An 18,481-nucleotide genomic window follows, 5' to 3' on the forward strand; every position below is an offset into this window, starting at 1 on the left:
ATCGTTATTGAGGATTCCACTATTCAGTTTACAGAGTCTTTTTCATATTTGGGCATTGTTTTGAACCAATCAGGGTATTGGCAAGAGGCGATCAAATCTAGGCGACTCCATTTCATGAAAAGCACAATGGCCCTGTTAAGTTTTGCCACACAGCTTGGCTTTAAACATCCAAAGGAGATGATGACAATTTACAATGCTAAGTGTAGATCCTCTGCCATGTACGGGGCTGAGATCTGGGGGCATGAAGAGATTGATATATGACAGCTTGAAGAATTTATTTTTCTTAGGTCTCTCCTGGCTCTCCCAAAAAGTAGGCCAACCTACGTGTGTCACTCTGAACTGGGTGCCCTCTACATAGCAGATCTGATTAGGATCTAGCCATTGCTAATATTGCACAAAATATGGTCATCTGAACATACAACTCTAAATCGAGCCATAACTGCTGATTGCCAAAAATCGTCTAATGTTCTTAACATCCCGTGGCACAAATATGTGTATAACTTTCTGACAGACCTCGGCTATCCTGAATATTTCAATCTTCCCGAGAGTCTGGTCAATGTGCAAAGGAAAGCTTTGAAACTGAAATGCATTTTGTTATTGGAGGAAATCAGATTAGCGTCTGAAATCTGTAAACAACTGTGCTGAGGAATCAAATGATCCTGACTAGTTTTTGTAAGCAACCATATCTAGTCAATGTGTATAACCCTCGTCACATGTTTGTGCTTACTCGCTTCGGCTGGATATCTTCCACCGTTTAATTAGCTTTCCCATCACTAATAACTGGACACTTGACCTGGGGAATTGCACGTGTGATGACATCTCACCTCAGAACACCATGCATACCGTGCTTTTCTGTAAACACTTCTCAGGGTTGAGACAGAATCTCATTAAACCCATGTTATTACAGTTGGGTTTCACACAATGTTGCCCGGCGCTTATTTATCTGCAAATGCTACCGAATATTTTTATCTGTACTGTAATGTCACGCTTTTTGCTGGCCCTCATTAACTACAGGAACAGTTGTAAATAGTAAACATTTGATTGTGCTGCGATTACAGTCTTTTAACTCTTTTAATATTCTTCTTTTTATACAGAAAAATGTTGTACTTCTTTTTAAACTTGTATTTTGGTTATTTTAAAGTATTCTCCTGGATGTATTTTGTAGCTTTTATGATTCACTTTGTGATTTCGAATAAAGCTTATTTTGATTTGATTTTGATTTGATTATATGGGGAGATTTAAATATTCTGCTCGATCCAAGACTAGATAATACAGCCACAACAGCAGACACAAAGCCAAGGGCCAGACAGGCATTAACCAGCTTATTAGAATCATACCAATTATCTGATGCTTGGTGCCATTTCCGACACTTTGGGAGGCGTTTAAAACCTACATACAGGGGATCTGCATTTAGAAAGGGGCAGGGATACTTAGAGACGTACGACGCCCACTGTACAGGCTGGAAATGCAGTTGAGGGCTATAGATATGGATCAACAGGCAGCACAGAGCTACATGGAATTACGGAAAAGGGCGACACTACTGACTGAATATCAAGAGGCATCAGAGAGGAAAGCCAACTTTTTGGGGAAATAAGCGACAGCTAGGAGGTATGGGGAGGGCGAACGACAGGGACGAACACTTTTTTTTTTAAAGCTTAACTTGCAGAAAACAGAATTTCTTCTGATCTCTCCCCCCTAAAACGTCCACCAGGATTAAGGAAAGGACCAAGGTGATCATTGCACTAAATAGTACTCTGATTCTAGTGGATTCAACTAAGTCTCTAGGAATCACGCTGGTTAAGGAATTAATCATGCAAACCCACATCAACACAATGGCAAAAATGCCTGCTTCCATCTGAGCTATCCTAGAAAATTGAAGCCATTCATCAATACAGCTGACCTTAAAACGGCAGTCCAGGCTTTGGTCATATGAAGAATTGAGTATGGATGCACAACTCTATCAGGTCTTCTAAGGTTTCAACAACTCCCCTAAAAGCTTACCTTAATGCTCCAGGTAGACTCATAAAGGTCTCTTGAAGATTTTACTACATCACTCCTCACCTGAAAGCGCTAAATTGGCTACTGTAAGAGGCAAGAATATAGAGCTAAAAATTGCAGTTATTACACACAAGGGACTACACCACAAAACACCCGTTTACCTTGCCCAGAAATGTACGATATCTGGAGGCAGTAGATCCTCTGGGGGATCTGTACATTTTTTACTGAAACCAGCATTGTTCCATAAGAAGAGAACATATGATAGAGGGTTAGGGGGGACTGCACCAAGAATTTGGAATTCGCTCCCACCGTATATTAGAAGAATCACCTCTGCTTCATGAAGTCCTTTCGTATGAGCAAATTTCTCCCATAACTAACAGCAGACAATACTAGGGCTCTTTCCGAGACCCACAGACAATCATTTGATCTTCTACATTCAGCTGTTCCAGTAGGCTACTGTTAGCAGGATTGTAGTCCTGATAATATCAGAGCAATGAAACAGTGGATAGCTCAAACCAGTTTGCTTTCATCGATTTTGCTCTATTGCCTATAATCAGCTCGGTTTGATACATTAAGTCCCTGCTCTTGATGACAGGGATGTTGTCTAATGACAGGTACCTCTATCAAACCACATGCGTATTTGACTGGACATGTATCAATCAATCAATAGTAACCTTTATTCAATCGATCGAGATAGACCATAAAAGTACCAAAAAATAAAAAGTTACAATAAAATACAAGACGATAAAACTGATTTATGTTACATTAAAAATATAAAAAAGTATGTACAGTTACAGTTGAAAATCGAAAAAATGGAAGCAAATAAAGATTTCAGTTAGCAGTCTGCTATCCATTTTGTACTACCCAAATTCCACTTTAAATCGTCATTTAAATTGAAAAAAATCAAATGAAATACCTATAACAATACAGCTCATCAACACTAGCCCAATTAGATACCATCATAAGAAACAATCCATGTCATGGACATGTAATACTGTAACCAGTGGGGATTCCTAGTAATCTTCAGTAGTTGTATTATTTATAAATGTAAGTATTACATAACATGTATTACTGTAACTCAAGTTGATTCCTAGTAATCTTCATAATCTGTTTTAGGTGCAAGTTTAAGCATATGCCACTGTTATATGTATACTTATACCTTGTAGTAGGCTTAAAAGACTTGGATATTTTCGAAATTTGAATGCTGTAGAACTGCAAAGCGCAAGATTAGGTCTTGTTTGCGCTATAGAAAACACTGAATATAAAATATAAAATAGGGCAAATTGGGACAGATTTCAATTCTATTCCTCTTGAAGTATTAGTTTGTGTATTGTCTTTTTTCTAAATACTTTTTTGACTTGGATTGACAAACAAGTCTGACTGCTTTACATTTTGGCCCAAGAACATTTTGCTGATCTACAGTTTCTTCCGGTCTTGTTGCATCTTTGTGCTTAATTTGCCCCTCATTTTCAATACTTAAATTCCATATCTGGTACTATACTATAGCCTAAATGTCTGTCTTCAGTCTGCCCTCTCTGAATATTCAGTATGGATTATGCGATCAAATACAAGGCTTGGCTGCCCATTTATCGTGCATTGAGGAATGCATCCATTTGAGAACTTAGCATGTTTACAGCAGGTTTAATCGAGTTGCACCTAATTAGCAATTGCTTTGACTTAATTCCTTCAAATATATTTGCTTGACCCAATTGTCAAATGCTACAAGTGCCTCCAAGATACCATGTAGAGTGATGCATTAAAGATCACAACCTGCCATGGTCACCGTAGAGGTTTCTGTAATACAAAGGGATTTCAAAGGTTGAGGTTCTATGCTATGGGCACACATTTGACATGTCAAACTAAAATTGATCATGGGTGTGTTCACCACCTTCAAGGTGAAAGAGCTCCTTGCATATTCTCCTTTTACTACTGGGCTGGACCAGGGTGATAGATAAGGCATATTGTTCAAAATAAGATGAAAAGTGCTCGGGAACGGAGCATATACTGTCTCCTACACCCTGCCTCCATACTCTAGATTTGAGAGTTCTACTGTACTGTACTTGGATTCTCAGACAACTCTTTAGTGGGTTTATTTGAGAATCATCTTATCAAGGACCCCAAGATTGTAACACTTTAGGTTGCCTCCCCCTTTGTGAGTCACAGTGATATTTGTAGGCTACGCCAAGGAAACGGAAGGTATTGGTTTTGTTGACGTCACTATTTTCTTAGTTTGACCCCAGCAAGTATATTAGTGCTTATGCTGTTATTAAATATTTGCTGTGACTAAGAAACCCGCCTTACTCTTTACAAATCACAACAACATAGGGGCATATTACCAACGATTAGCGATATTTATCGCTAACAAGGCTTAGCAACTAATTTTTTAATGCTAAGCATCGCCGGAAATTATCGCAGAGATAACTTGCTATTAGCAAGGTTTATCTCAGAAGTGATAAAAATCCTCGCGTTAACTGCCAAATGAGAGATTATCACTGGAAAACCAACGATAATCTCTCGAAGTTTGGCGTTAGCTTGATGATAGGGGCTCACAAACTTAGCCATGATATCCACCTTCCATAGGATATCATGGCTAAGTCAGGAAAATACCAGGTGTAAAAAAAGCAGCGTTACCGCGGTTAGCGCTGCTTTTTTTATCACTAACAGGGTTAGCGAAATCCTTGATAATAGGAGAAATGTCGCTTAACAACATTTCTCCTATTATTTTTCTCTGGAACGCCCCCTTTGCATCTCATTAGAGATGCAAGGGGAAGCGTAGAGAAAAAGGGTGCTAACATGCAAATTTGCGTGTTAGCACCCTGTTGCTGATAGGGAGATAATTCCGCTTTCTTGGCTTTTAAAGCCAAAAAAGCGGAGATAAATCCCTTGATAATATGTCCAATAATTCTTTACAGGGTCTGACTCTAACAGCTAGTAGGCCCGGGCACCAAAATAAAAGTGGCCCCCATTAGCCAATCATACATTTAAACAAGTGGCTCATGTTTGCAAATCGTGACACTTTTGAACTGGTAAAAAATAAGCTCTATATGTGTTTTGCAAAGCACTGAATAACTGTGTAGATTTATGCTGATTGGAGACAATGTTTGAGGTAATATCTGGGAGACAACAGTAAAAACCGTCCAACCAGACCATTAAAAGAGCCTACAAACTGCCCAAAAATGGCCTACATATTAACCTGTTAGATTAGCCGTTCTGATCTACCAATTTCCGTGTAGGCCAGTGTTAGAACTGGGGGTCTCAAGTTGGCAATGGTATGCACCTTTGACCAAATAGGGACCCTTGCTTCTAAGTCAGGGAAAGGGGATTACAATACTGGATAACGCCTTCTCACCCCCTTGGTAGCTTGGCCTAAGCAGACCGGCTTATCTCAGTGGCAGTGTGTTAAGCATTTGTGAACATACCCAGTAATACAGTGAAAACACTACAGATTGACACAACACAGGTTTTATAAAAATAGGTATTCTTTACATAGACTTAACACAAGACCACAAATGACAACAATCCACAATACTGCACTTAAAATAGACTTAAAGATGGTAGAAGTCACTTAGTTCAAGTTGATGGTAAATGTGGCATAGTTCTCACAAAAGTACCTAGATGCGTAACGCAAAGCAAACAAACGGCTCGCAGAGTTGGAGATGTGTAGGTTCTTGCTTCGGGGGAGACATTGCGTTACGCCTCAATGTTTGCGCAGAGTAGGGGATGCGTCTTGGTCCTTATTGGAGAGGAGGTGATGCGTTGATTCTCATACTGCAGCCCGGTTCCGACGCAGCAAGATGGCGCCTCGATGCGATGTGACAATCCGGTGCAATGAGATAAGATGGCGCCCTTGATGCGACGATGTGAAGATGATGCATGCACACCCGGCGGCCGTGAGTGGAACTCTTTAACTTTGGAGCAGGGACATGCCCTGCGACACGCTTCTCTGGTGATGCGACGGCGATTCTTGCGGTGGCGACACGCTTCTCCGACGATTGAATTGAATTGAATTGATATTAAATTTGTAGAGCGAGAAATCGGAAAGTCCTTCCGCCCCATCTGACCTTGGATACTCGGGGGACAACAAGCAGATTTTTGTTGGCGGAGCGAAGAGCCCTACCGGGAACATAGTGGGACACAAGTGAACGGATATCTTCGGGCCCAGTCCCGTTCAGGGCACGATGCGTAAGGCAGAGGGCCTTAAAATGTATCCTAGCCTGCATGGGGAGCCAGTGCAGGTTCTTCCTGATGGCAGAACCTGAGGGGTACTTCGGGGCATCCACGACAAACCGGGCCGCTGCATTTTACACTTCGGGGCATCCACGACAAACCGGGCCGCCGACGGGTAACAGCTTTGATGAAGGCACGCTTCTCTGGTGATGCGGCGGAGACCTCTGCGGCGGCGACACGCTTCTCCGGGAATGCAACGGCAACAGCTGCGACATGCTTCTTCTCGATGAGTACGTTTCCAGCTTCCTGTGACACGCAGGCTTCTGCAGACAGAATTCCCAGGATGGAAATTCAGAGGGGAGCTGGTGATGAAGTCTTTTGTCCCTGAGACCAGCCGCGATGAAGGGCACGCTACAAAATTAGTTTTATTTATTAAATTGTTTATTTACCTCCAATTATCCATATTCAGGTTTTAAGCACCCCCCCCACCCTGCCCCGCCCCGCCTTTCGGCCCCACCGGAACTCCCTCCACGGGACATAGCTGCCTGAGACTTCAGCAGGAGGCAAGCACAAGTTCAAGCCCTTGGAGTAATATTCTGTAAGATGATGAAAGTTCTTTGAAAGATACTTCTCCTCCCCATGGCACTGAAGACACCACTGTAGGCCAACCCAGCAACACAGCACACTGACAGGGGGGCAGTACAACTCCTATAGCTTCCTTGGTTCTTCTCCTTGGCAGAGGTTCATCTTGTTGTTCCAGAAGTGATCTAAAGTCTTGGGGTCTGGGTCCCCATATTTATACTAGCAAATCCTTTGTCATCTGATGGCAGAGGGTCCTGGGCCCAATCCAAACCAGTTCTGTGCAGTCCTGGAGCTCTTTGTTTACATGACTCCTGCTTTCCTTTGGCAGGGTGGGCCAGGGTCATCAGAAACCACAAAAGGTGGAGCCAGCATTGTGCAAGGCAGGCACAGCCCTATTTAAACCCAGGTGCTACTCTTCCCACCCACCTGCATGCAGATAGTTCTATTCAGCCATGTGCTGACTCACCCTGTCTCTTGGAATCCCTCAGTCCCTGTCACTCACAAAACCAGACACACAATACACAAGGTAGCAGAGGCAGGTAGGATGGTTAAGCAAGAAAATACCTTCTTTCTAAAAGTGGTATTTTCAAACACAGAACGTTAAAACCAACTTCACTAAGGATGTATTATATCATTCTGATTTCAGGCATACTAAATTCGAATTTATACCATGTTCCCTGGGTCAGTTAGGATTATAAGATGCTATGATCAAACTGCCCATTCTGGCCTATGGGGAACAGGTATCCTTGCAATAGTGAAAAATGAAATGGCTGTATTTCACTATTAGGACATGCCACACACATCAGGGCATGTCCTACCTTATACTTACAATGCACCCTTCCCTTGGGCCCACCTTAGGGGTGTCTTATATGATGAAAAGGGAAGGTTTAGGGACTGGCAAGTGGGTGCACTTGCCAAGTCAACATGGCAGTACTAGACTGCACACAGGCTCTTCAATTGCAGGCCTGAGACACACTCTACAGCTGCTTCTGTGGGTGGCATAACCAGTGCTGCAAGTCCACCAGTAGCATTTGATTTACAAGCCCTGGGCACACATGGTGAACCGTACTAGGGTCTGACAAGTAAATCAAAAAGCCCAATCATGGAGTCGCTAATCAATACATCAATTTAACTTAGGTAGCACTTGCACTGTGGCACTGAGTAGCAGTGGTACAGTGCCCAAAAAGCATCTAACCAGCAAAACAGATCAAAACCAGAGGAGGCAATCAGTAAAAAATGGAAGGGAGACTCACGCCAATGATACCAGGTCTAACACGTGTCCCCTCCAGCTGAAATGTGGGGAGAACTACCCTACCTCCTGGGAGTTCTCATCACTAAGGTGAAAAAATCTGGACAGACATTGGCGTGTTTTGTACCAGGGCGGTGTTCCACCGTAAAGTCCATCCCCTGTAGAGAAATGGACCACCTCAACAACTTTTGGTTCTCACCCCTCATCTGCATCAACCATCTGAGGGGCCTGTGGTCTTTCTGAACCCGGAAGTGAGTCCCAAACAGGTATGGTCTCAACTTCTTCAGTGCCCAGACCACAGCAAATGCCTCACGCTCAATTGCACTCCACCTCTGTTCCTGTGAAAGTAACCTCATACCGATGAAGGCTACAGGTTGGTCTCGGCCCTCCTCATTAATATGTGAAAGAACAGCCTCCACACCATACTCTGAAGCGTCTGTTTGAAAAATGAATTCCTTTGAGAAGTTGGGCGCCTGAAGCACAGTTGCTGTGCACATGGCCGTCTTCAGGGCGTCAAAAGCCTTCTGACAGGTGTCAGTCCAGTTCACTTTCTTGGGCTGCTTCCTGGAACTCAGCTCTGTCAAGGGTCCAACAATGTTGCCATACCCCTTGACAAACCTCCTGTAGCACCTGTGAGTCCTAAAAAGGCTCTCACCTGTTTTCTGAGTCTTTGGGGGTTCCCATGCCATGATGGTATCAATCTTGGGTCGTAAGGGTGCCACCTGGCCACTCCCTACCAGGTGCCCTAAGTACACCACAGAACCCTGCCCGATCTAGCACTTACTAACCTTGATCGTGAGGCCTGCCTTGCTCGGTGCCATAAACACTTCCCAGAGGTGGCGCAGATGTTCTTTCCAACTGGCACTGAACACTGCAATGTCATCCAGGTAAGCAGCACTGAAATCCTCCAGTCCAGCCAACACCTGGTTGACAAACTTCTGAAAGTTGGCAGGGAAATTCTTCATCCCAAAGGGCATAACCCAGAATTGGTAGTGCCCATCTGGTGTTGAGAATGCTGACTTCTCTTTGGCCCCATCAGTCAAGGCGATCTGCCAGTACCCAGACGTCAAATCAAGCATACTGTGGTACCGTGGTATCGTAACCGATCAATGAGCTCATCAGCTCTGGGGATGGGTGCGCATCAGTCCTGGAGACTGAATTGAGTCGTCGGTAGTCCACACAAAACTGGAGTTCGAATGTGGCACCAGTGTAATACACAAGAAGGGATTAGTTTCTGGCAGGCGCATAAACATGACAACTTTGTTTCCCAAGAATAAGAAATATATCTCTAGAGTCACAGAAACAATAGATAAGTATTTCACTCAGTCAATCGTGCATGCTTCGTTTCAACAGAGTTACAGAGAAATAGAGAGACGGGTGTTTTCAATAAAAAAGGTTTATTGAACAGTCTTCTTTTTCATGCAAGAGAAGTGAACTGCTACAATCGTTAAGCAGACTGCAAAGTATAATGCGTACAGCGAGAACAATATTATAAAATAATGCTGTAAGAGCATTGTATGGTTTCTAAACCATATAAAATACATACATAAATAAAAATGACTGCCATAGTTTGACGTAAAGTCCAGCAAAAGAACATCAGGAAAGAACCCCTAGGGAATAGTCGTTCTTTGCAAAGTACATGAGTTCTTGGACAAATCAATATTCAAGGAAGGGGAAGTTCCCTAACTGCTTAAGCCGATTTCCAAGAAATCGTTGTGACGTTTGGTACGGGTGGAAGTAGCCATGCCTGTATTTGGTCTGCATGGGCTATGTCTAAATAAGGGCTTGATGTTTATGCCTATATTAGGGAAATGTGAATTGTACCTATATAAGGGCATGAATCAGGAAAATTCACTCAGCGCTCTAAACGCCACACAACACCAGGCGCGGCAGCCTTTGGGACCAAGACCACTGGGCTGGCCCAAGGATTGTTAGAGGGCTCAATCACCCCTAAGGCAAACACCTTGGAGACCTCCTCCTTGATGTAAGCCCTGACCCTGTCAGTCACTCTGTAAGCCTTGTGCTTAAGAGGAAGACTATCCCCAGTGTCCACATCATGGACGCACCAGTCAGTGACACCAGGAACCAGGGGAAACTAATCAGAAAATTTCCCCAACAGTTGGCGACAATCTTGCTGCTGTTCAGGGGTCAGTGTGGCAGAGAGGGTGACACCATTCACTGACCCATCTTGCTCTGTTGCAGACAGGAGGTCAGGAAGAGGCTCGGTTTCCTCCTCCATTCCATCATCTGTTTTTAGGAGCATGCCCACTTCAGTCCTTTCTAAGTGGGGCTTCAGGTGGTTAACATGCAGGGCCCGCAAAGGGTTCCTAGGAGACTGTAAGTTCACCAAATAGGTGACATCAGTCTTGCACTACACGACCTCAATTGGTTCGGTCCACCTGTCCTGGAACGCACACCGCTGCACAGGGGCCATGACCCAAAACTTTCTGTCCAGGTTGAAGCTCAATCAGAGTGGCATTCTGATCGTACCACTGCTTCATTTCCTCCTGGCTGGCTTCCAGATTCACCTGAGTGAGTTGTCCAAATCCCTGAGTCTGGTTCCTGAAGGCCAGCATGTAATTGTATACATCCTGGGGAGGTTTCCTGGGAGATTGCTCCCAGCCTTCCTTTACCAGAGTCAAGGGTCCTCTTTCCGGGTGTTCATACAGGAGTTCAAAGGGGCTGAAGCCTAGGGACTTCTGTGGCACCTCACAGTAAGCAAAATAAAGGCATTGCAAGAGCACGTCCCACTTATGCCTCATAGGTTCCTCCGGACCCATAATCATGCCCTTAAGGGTCCGGTTGAATCTCTCAACCAGCCCATTACCTTGGGGGTGGTAAGGAGTGGTGAACTTGTATGTAACACTGTACTCCTTCCACAGGGACTTCATATAATTAGTTATAAAGTTGGTTTCATGGTCTGACACCACCTCTCTGGGGAACCCCACATGGGAGAATATTCCCATCAGTGCACGTCCCACCACGGGGCCGTCACTGTCCTGAGCGGGATGGCTTCTGGGTACTGGGTAGCATGGTCCACCAAGACCAGGATAAACCTGTTGGCCATTGCTCTCTTTGGGTCCAGTGGCCCCACACTCTCAATGCCCACCCGTTCAAAGGGGGTACTGACTACAGGGAAAGGTTGGAGAGGAACCTTTTGCTTCCTTCCACTTTTTCCACTTGCTTGGCAAGGTTGACATGTTCTACAATGAGTGTCTGAACTCGTCCCCATCTGGTGCCAAAAAAGTGGGTGACAAGCCTTTCAAAGGTACTGTCCTGCCCCAGATGTCCACCTACAGGCACATCATGAGCCAAACCCAGTAGGACGGCTCAAAAGCGCTGGGGTACCACCAGCACACGGGCTGACCCAGGCTCAGCATCCTTAGGCTTGCTATACAGGAGGTCGTTCTCCCAGTAGATCCAATGTGATCCAGACTTATCACCTGCTGCCTGGTTTGTGGCCTGTCACAGCAAACCCTCAAGAAAAGGGCACTTCTTCTGCTCCGCACAAAAATCCTCCCTGGAGGGGCCTCCTTTCTTGCTGCCAATTGGTCAGCTCAGGCAGGTCCCCCAGTTCAGCAACTTGCTCCCCTGTAGATTCCAGGGCATCCCCCTCAAGGTCTGCCTCCTCCTGGACCATGGGAACAATGGGCGCTGGATTCCCACACCCCCTACCTCTTTTCTTTAAGGCAGGTACCTGGGCCATACTTTCAGGCTCCAGGAACTCTTGCACACCCTTACTGGCAGCCATAGACCGAGTTGTCACACAAGCCCACTCAGGCAGACCCAACATCTCCAAATGAGCCTTCTTCTCCCAAGGGGAGTTCTTAAATCATTGCCGAACAGACAATCAACAGGCATGGCTGGCCTCACAGCTATTTGAAGAGTACCAGGGACCCCCCAATCAAAGGGAACCTCAGCCACTTTACAGTGGCTCGCTGTGTTGTCAGTGGCAACTGGGAAGAATGCATTGGGGATCACCTGCTCTTCAGATACCAAGTGACACCTGGCAGCTGTCACACTGGCTCCGGTGTCTCTAGGAGCTTCCACTCTATGGCCATTGATGGTCACCCACTGCCTGTATTTTTTATTGTTATCAGGCAGTTGAGCTTTAGGGACCATCTCAAAGTCTCCTAAAGAGGCAAGGGACAGTTCTGCGGGAACCCACCCACCTTGGCACCATCTCCTCCCCCCCAGGACTACACTCACCATCTGACAGGGTGGTGCACATGGTGGTGCTTTGGAATCCTTCAGGGGACACTGTGCATCATAACAATTTTGGCCCACTTGACAACACGTAATGCACTTGTAGGGGTTCCTCTGAACAGGTTTACCTTTTGGGGCCTCCTGCTTCTTCTCAGGGGGAGGCTGGGAACCCTTCCCTTGGTTCCCTTGGGAATTACTTTGGGGCCCTTTCTGGAACTTCCTCTGTTTACTCTTGTCCCCCCACTCTTCTGCTGGGGACCCTGCCAACCTTTGGCGGAGTCTCCCACAGGTCCCTTGTGGACCCTGGTACTGACCCAGCGGTCCACCTCCTCAGTAAGCTTCCTAGGGTTAGTCAGCTTGCTATAAATGAGGTGCTGGTGTAGCTCTGGGAAACAATTAGCAGACAAGTGCTCTCATGCAAGCAAATCAAAGCGCGCTTCAAAAGTATCCACTTTGCTACCCTTCACCCAACCATCCATTGCTCTACAAAAGTAGGATACATATTCTACCCAAGTGGTTCCCTCCAGCTTCTTACAATTCCTGAATCTCTGTCTATAGAGTTCTGGGGTCAATCCATACCTTGTCATCAGGGCATCCTTCATGTGGGCATATGACATCCTATTATAACTGGGTAAGTCTAACAAAGTATCCCTCCCCTCACTCACAAAGCAGCCAGCCCCACAACCCAGCTCCCCAATCCTTCTCAGGGACCCGGTGGGCCAACATTGCTATCTGGTAGGCTGCAAACCACTGCCAAATATCCTCATGTTTATGGAAATATTTGATGACATCTTTGGGGATATATACCCTGCCTTCTGAAGGCACAGATAGTGCGCTGCCACCAGAGCGATTGATCTCTAAGCCCTTTGCCTTGATCTCTAACTCCCTTAATATCCTCTCATGCACCATTCTCATTCTCTCTCTCTCCAAGGACAACCTGTTATTCTCTAATTCCCTCTGACTCTCCATCTTAAGCTTAGCCATCTCCAGCTTGTGCATCCTATTTCTCTCCCTGTCTTCCAGCTCTCTGGGGGACAGGTCTTTGGAAGAGACGCTACTGCCAGATGGGGACGGTACCCCTTCCCTAGCTGGAAATACTGGGCTATCCAGTTGCTCATCTGCATCCCCAGCTGGCTCCACCACCAGCTCAGGGGTATTTATTGCTTCTACCCAGGCCCTCAACACCTTTTGGAATGATGCGTTACTCATTTAATGTACATGTGTTTTTATATTTGTAATTCTTTTTCTAATTGTTGTTATATGTATACATTATGTATCTTTTATGGTCTTTTAGACCGAAATAAAGAATTTTTGGATTGGATTGGTAGTCATCCTTTTTGGACATGCCTGTGGTAGCAACTTTCAATTTTCTGCAGAGATGCTTGTGCTGTTTCAAATTGTAGGTTTCCAACCTCTCTTCCTCAAAATCTAGATCTATAGATGCAACAGATGCTGGTTTACTGATGGCAGTAAGAATTAGCAGGTCTCAGGGAAAATAACAGTCCAAGGAAAAAAGATTATACCAAAAAAAAGTATGTGGTCACGCTTGGTCTGCACTCACTAGTAGTGTACATCAATCACTGTATATGAGTCACAAATGCAGGTCCAAATCCTCACCGCTGACCACCAATGTTAGAACTGGGGGTCTCAAGTTGGCAATGGTATGCACCTTTGACCAAATAGGGACCCTTGCTTCTAAGTCAGGGAAAGGGGATTACAATACTGGATAACCCCTGCTCACCACCCTTGGTAGCTTGGCACGAGCAGACAGGCTTATCTCAGAGGCAGTGTATTAAGCATTTGTGAACACACACAGTAATACAGTGAAAACACTACAGATGGACACAACACAGCTTTTATAAAAAATAAGTATTCTTTTTATAGACTCAACACAAGACCACAAACGACAAAAATTCACAATACTGTACTTAAAATAGACTTAAAGGTAGTAGAAATCACTTAGTTCAAGTTGATGGTAAATGCGACACAGTTCTCATAAAAGTACCTGGATGCGTAACGCAAAATAAACAAAAGGCTCGCAGAGTTAGAGATGAGTTAGTTCCTTGCTTCAGGGGAGATGATGCTTGCGCAGAGTAGAGGAGGCGTCTTGGTCCTTACCGGAGAGGAGGTGAGGCGTAGATTCTAGGACTGTGGCTTGGTTATGATGCGGCAAGATGATACCTTGATGAAATTCGATAACCCGTTGCGATGCGATAAGATGGTGCCCTTGATGCGACGACGTGAAGACGATGCATGCACGCCGGCAGCCGTGCGGCGAACTATGTAACTTTGGAGCTGGGACAGGCCATGTGACACGCTTCTCCGGTGATGCGACCCTTGCAGTGATGACACGCTTCTCCGGTGATGCATCGGGTAACAACTTTGATGAAGGCACGCTTCTCTGGTGATGCAGCGGCAACCTTTGCAGACAGAATTCCCAGCAAGGAAATTCAGAGGGGAGCTGGTGGTGAAGTCGTTTGTCCCTGAGACATCAGCAAGAGGCAAGCACAAGTTTAAGCCCTTGGAATAATATTCTGCAAGATGATGAAAGTACTTTAAAAGTTCATTCTCCTCTCCTTGGCACTGAAGACACCACTGTAGGCCAACCCAGCAACACAGCAAACTGGCAGGGGGGCAGTACAACTCCTACAGCTTCCTTTGTACTTCTCCTTGGCAGAGGTTCGTCTTGTTGTTCCAGAAGTGATCTAAAGTCTTGGGGTCTGGGTCCCGATATTTATTCTAGCAAATTCTATGTCCTCTAAAGGCAGAGGGTCCCGTACCCAGTCCAAACCAGTCCTATGCAGTCTTGGAGCACTCTGTTTACATGACTCCCACTTTCCTTTGGCAGGGCGGGCCAGGGTCATCAGACACACCACAGGAGTTTGAGCCAGCATTGTGGAAGGCAGGCACAGCCGTATTCAAACCCAGGTGCTACTCCTCCCACCCAAGCATGGATATAGGTCTATTAAGCCTTGTGCTGACCCTGTCTCCTGGAATCCCCCAGCCCCTGTCACTTACAAAACCAGGCACACAATACACAGGCTAGCAGAGGCAGGCTGGATGGTTAGGCAAGAAAATGCCTATTATCTAAAAGTGGTATTTTCAAACACAGAATGATAAAACCAACGTCACTAAAATATGTATTTTATCATTCTGAGTTCAGGCATACTAAATTCGAACTTTTACCATGTTTCCTGGGTCAATTAGGATTATAAGATGTTATAATCAAACTGCCCATTCTGGCCTATAGGGAACAGGTATCCTTGCAATAGTGAAAAATGTAAATGGTTGCAATTCACTATTAGGACATGCCACACACATCAGGGCATGTCTTACCTTTTACTTACAATGCGCCCTGCCCTTGGGCCTACCTTAGGGGTGTCTGATATGAAGAAAAGGGGAGGTTTAGGGACTGTCAGGTGGGTACACTTGCCAAGTCAACATGGCAGTAGTAGACTGCACACAGGCTCCGCAATGGCAGGCCTAAGACAAACACTTTACAGCTGCTTCTGTGGGTGGCACAACCAGTGCTGCAAGTCCACCAGCAGCATTTGATTTACAAGCCCTGGGCACACATGGTGCACTGTACTAGGGTCTGACAAGTAAATCAAAGAACCCAATCTTGGAGTCACTAATCAATACATCGTGCAACAATGGGGCAATTTCACTGTGGCAATGAATAGCAGTGGCACCGTGCCCAAAGCATCTAACCAGCAAAACAGATCAGAAACAGAGGAGGCAATCAGTAAAAAATGGAAGGGAGACTCACGCCAATGATACCAGGTCTAACCGTCAGTCTTACCCTGAATCTTTATCTTTGTTAGACCAACAGAGTCCCTGGCCCCTCTCCAGTTGGTCAGCCAGTGATGCACTTTGTGCACTCCGCTCACTGACATGCCACTGTCACTTCTGCATCTGCTCTTGTCCTTTTGTAGTTGCCACCTATGCAGAGGCTAAACTGCTTTAAAACCAGGACTGGGTTATAAAACACGTGTACATCTTAAAGCACCTTGGTCCAGGCAGGAAAAGTCATAATTTGTTTATAATTGGGAGGCATATTTATGTTAACTTCTTCTAGATGGTAGATATGCAGACTTCATAGAGGATATTGATGTGCTGTTGAAACAGCAAATTCTTAGCAAACTATATTGTTTATAGCCAGGTTTTGTGCAAAATGACAGCAGGGATCAGGCTATTCCATACTATTGTATGGCTATAGTGTTGAGTTGGCAACACTCAGTCTACAATATGCCCAGGAGCCATGTTGTGCTCATGAAGGTGCCCAGGTATACGTCTAAAGTGTACTGTTTGGGTAGGGGGTATAGGTCATAAATATAGCTTGGTATGGGATGTGTAGCTCTGGCAGCAAGCCTTTAGCCAGCTATATGGCTTTAGAAATGTTGTTCACCTGGTCATGCTTGGCTTTGTTCCAAATGTATATTGCTGGTGTTTGTCAACAAAGATTGATATATTATATGGATGTGTTGTAGAGGATGGAAAGCTTAGTGAAGTATACTGTGCCTAATATGTACGGTTGGTACATTTACAGAGTTATTTCCAACCGCAGTCAGTGGAGACTCATTGCCTGTAGTATTGCAAGAACACACAATGGTGGATGTTTGTGGTATCATCTAATTACTATGTTTTATTGCATGTTGGGTCAACCTCTGGGAGTGTTGTTGGGTTCTCCATAATGGTGTAAGTCTTAGATGTATTGTATTGTATTGTATTGTAATTGCATTTATATAGCGCTTACTACCCCTGACGAGGCGTCGAAGCGCTTTTTCGGCTACTACTCCGGGACCCACAGAGGATTAGTGTTGAATTAGTATAGTGAAACATGCAAGTACATTTTAAGTGGTGGATAGGTTAGTCAGTTATTTGGATTTGGAATTATAGCAGAAGGATAGATGAAATATGAGGTAATTTCAGTGGTGTATATTAGTCTGTTACTTGGAGTGAAAAGGATAGCGGATGGATAAAAGGAGAAGAAAGATTTGCATTCATATAGCACTTGTTACCCCTGATGGGTGTTGAAGCGCTTTTTGGCGAGTAGCACGCCACTCCGGAACCCATAAAGGATTAGTGTTGAAAATTAGTATAGTATAAATATGAAGTAATTTGAGTAGTAGATATGTTATTCAGTTATTTGGGCAGTATATTAGTATAGTTGAATATGGAACATGGAATTTGAGAAGTGAACATGTTAGTCTGTTAATTTTTATAGAAAAAAAAGGATATTGGAGGGATAAAAGAGTGAAGGGTTTTTTTTTATGAGAAAAAGGGCAGCATTTCTGTCCCTAGTCCCGATCAGTTTCGAACAGGCCCAAACAGGCAACTACCCTTGTCCTCTCCACCCTTAGCCTCGACGCACGGGCTAAGACGCCCTAAGCCTGGCCTTTTTTGTAGCCCTAGTAATCAGGTGACCCCTTCAGCCAATGGGAACCCTAGCCCTAACATTATCCAATCACAACATTAGCCCTAACTTCTAGAACCAATAGGAGACCCGGACCTTGCAGCCAATCTTAACCCTAGTCCAAGCACCCAATCAGTTCAAAAACCCTGATCTCTACATCCAGTAAAGGCCCTAGCCTACCACTAGTCCCAATCCAAGTCCAAGCAGCCAATGCTACAGGTAGCCCTAGTCCCTACTTCCAATAGCAAGCCTAACCCTACTCTTAGTCCCACACCTGGTCCAACAACCAATCACACCAGAAGCACTAAATAGCTACTTCCAATTGAAGGTCTAACCCTAGCCCTAGTCCCACCCTACTCCCAACAACCAATAACATAGGAAGCCCTAGTCCCTACTTCCTATAGAAATCCGAACCCTAGCCCTAGTCCCAACCCTGCAATGATTGTATCACAGACCGAGAAACCAGTCAGAACCCTCAAATACCCAACCAATGAGGACATTAACCCTAACCCAATAGAAACACCAGATACAACCACCAATCAGTGTACACATGTGCCAACCACCAGCACACCATATAAGGTCCCAGCAACCTCAGACAAGGTTTGCTGGCCAGGGAGTTGGAAGCTGCTTGCTCCTGTTCAGAATCTCCTAGGAGACAGACAGGCTCAATCCACAACTTTGGACTTCAGCAGGTAAAGGCTTCACTAACTCGAAATCTAACAATACTGTTTGAATAAAGCTTTACTCCCCCTGCTGGCCAAAAAACGAAGTGCACAGGCCCCAGTAAATACAGCTCACAGAAGCACCCTCTGATGTAGAAAATCCCTGTAGCTAGGGGGGGGGGGGCAGGGGGGCTGGCCTCA

This window comes from Lissotriton helveticus, chromosome 2_1 (assembly GCF_964261635.1).
Source record: "Lissotriton helveticus chromosome 2_1, aLisHel1.1, whole genome shotgun sequence".
NCBI lineage: Eukaryota > Metazoa > Chordata > Amphibia > Caudata > Salamandridae > Lissotriton > Lissotriton helveticus.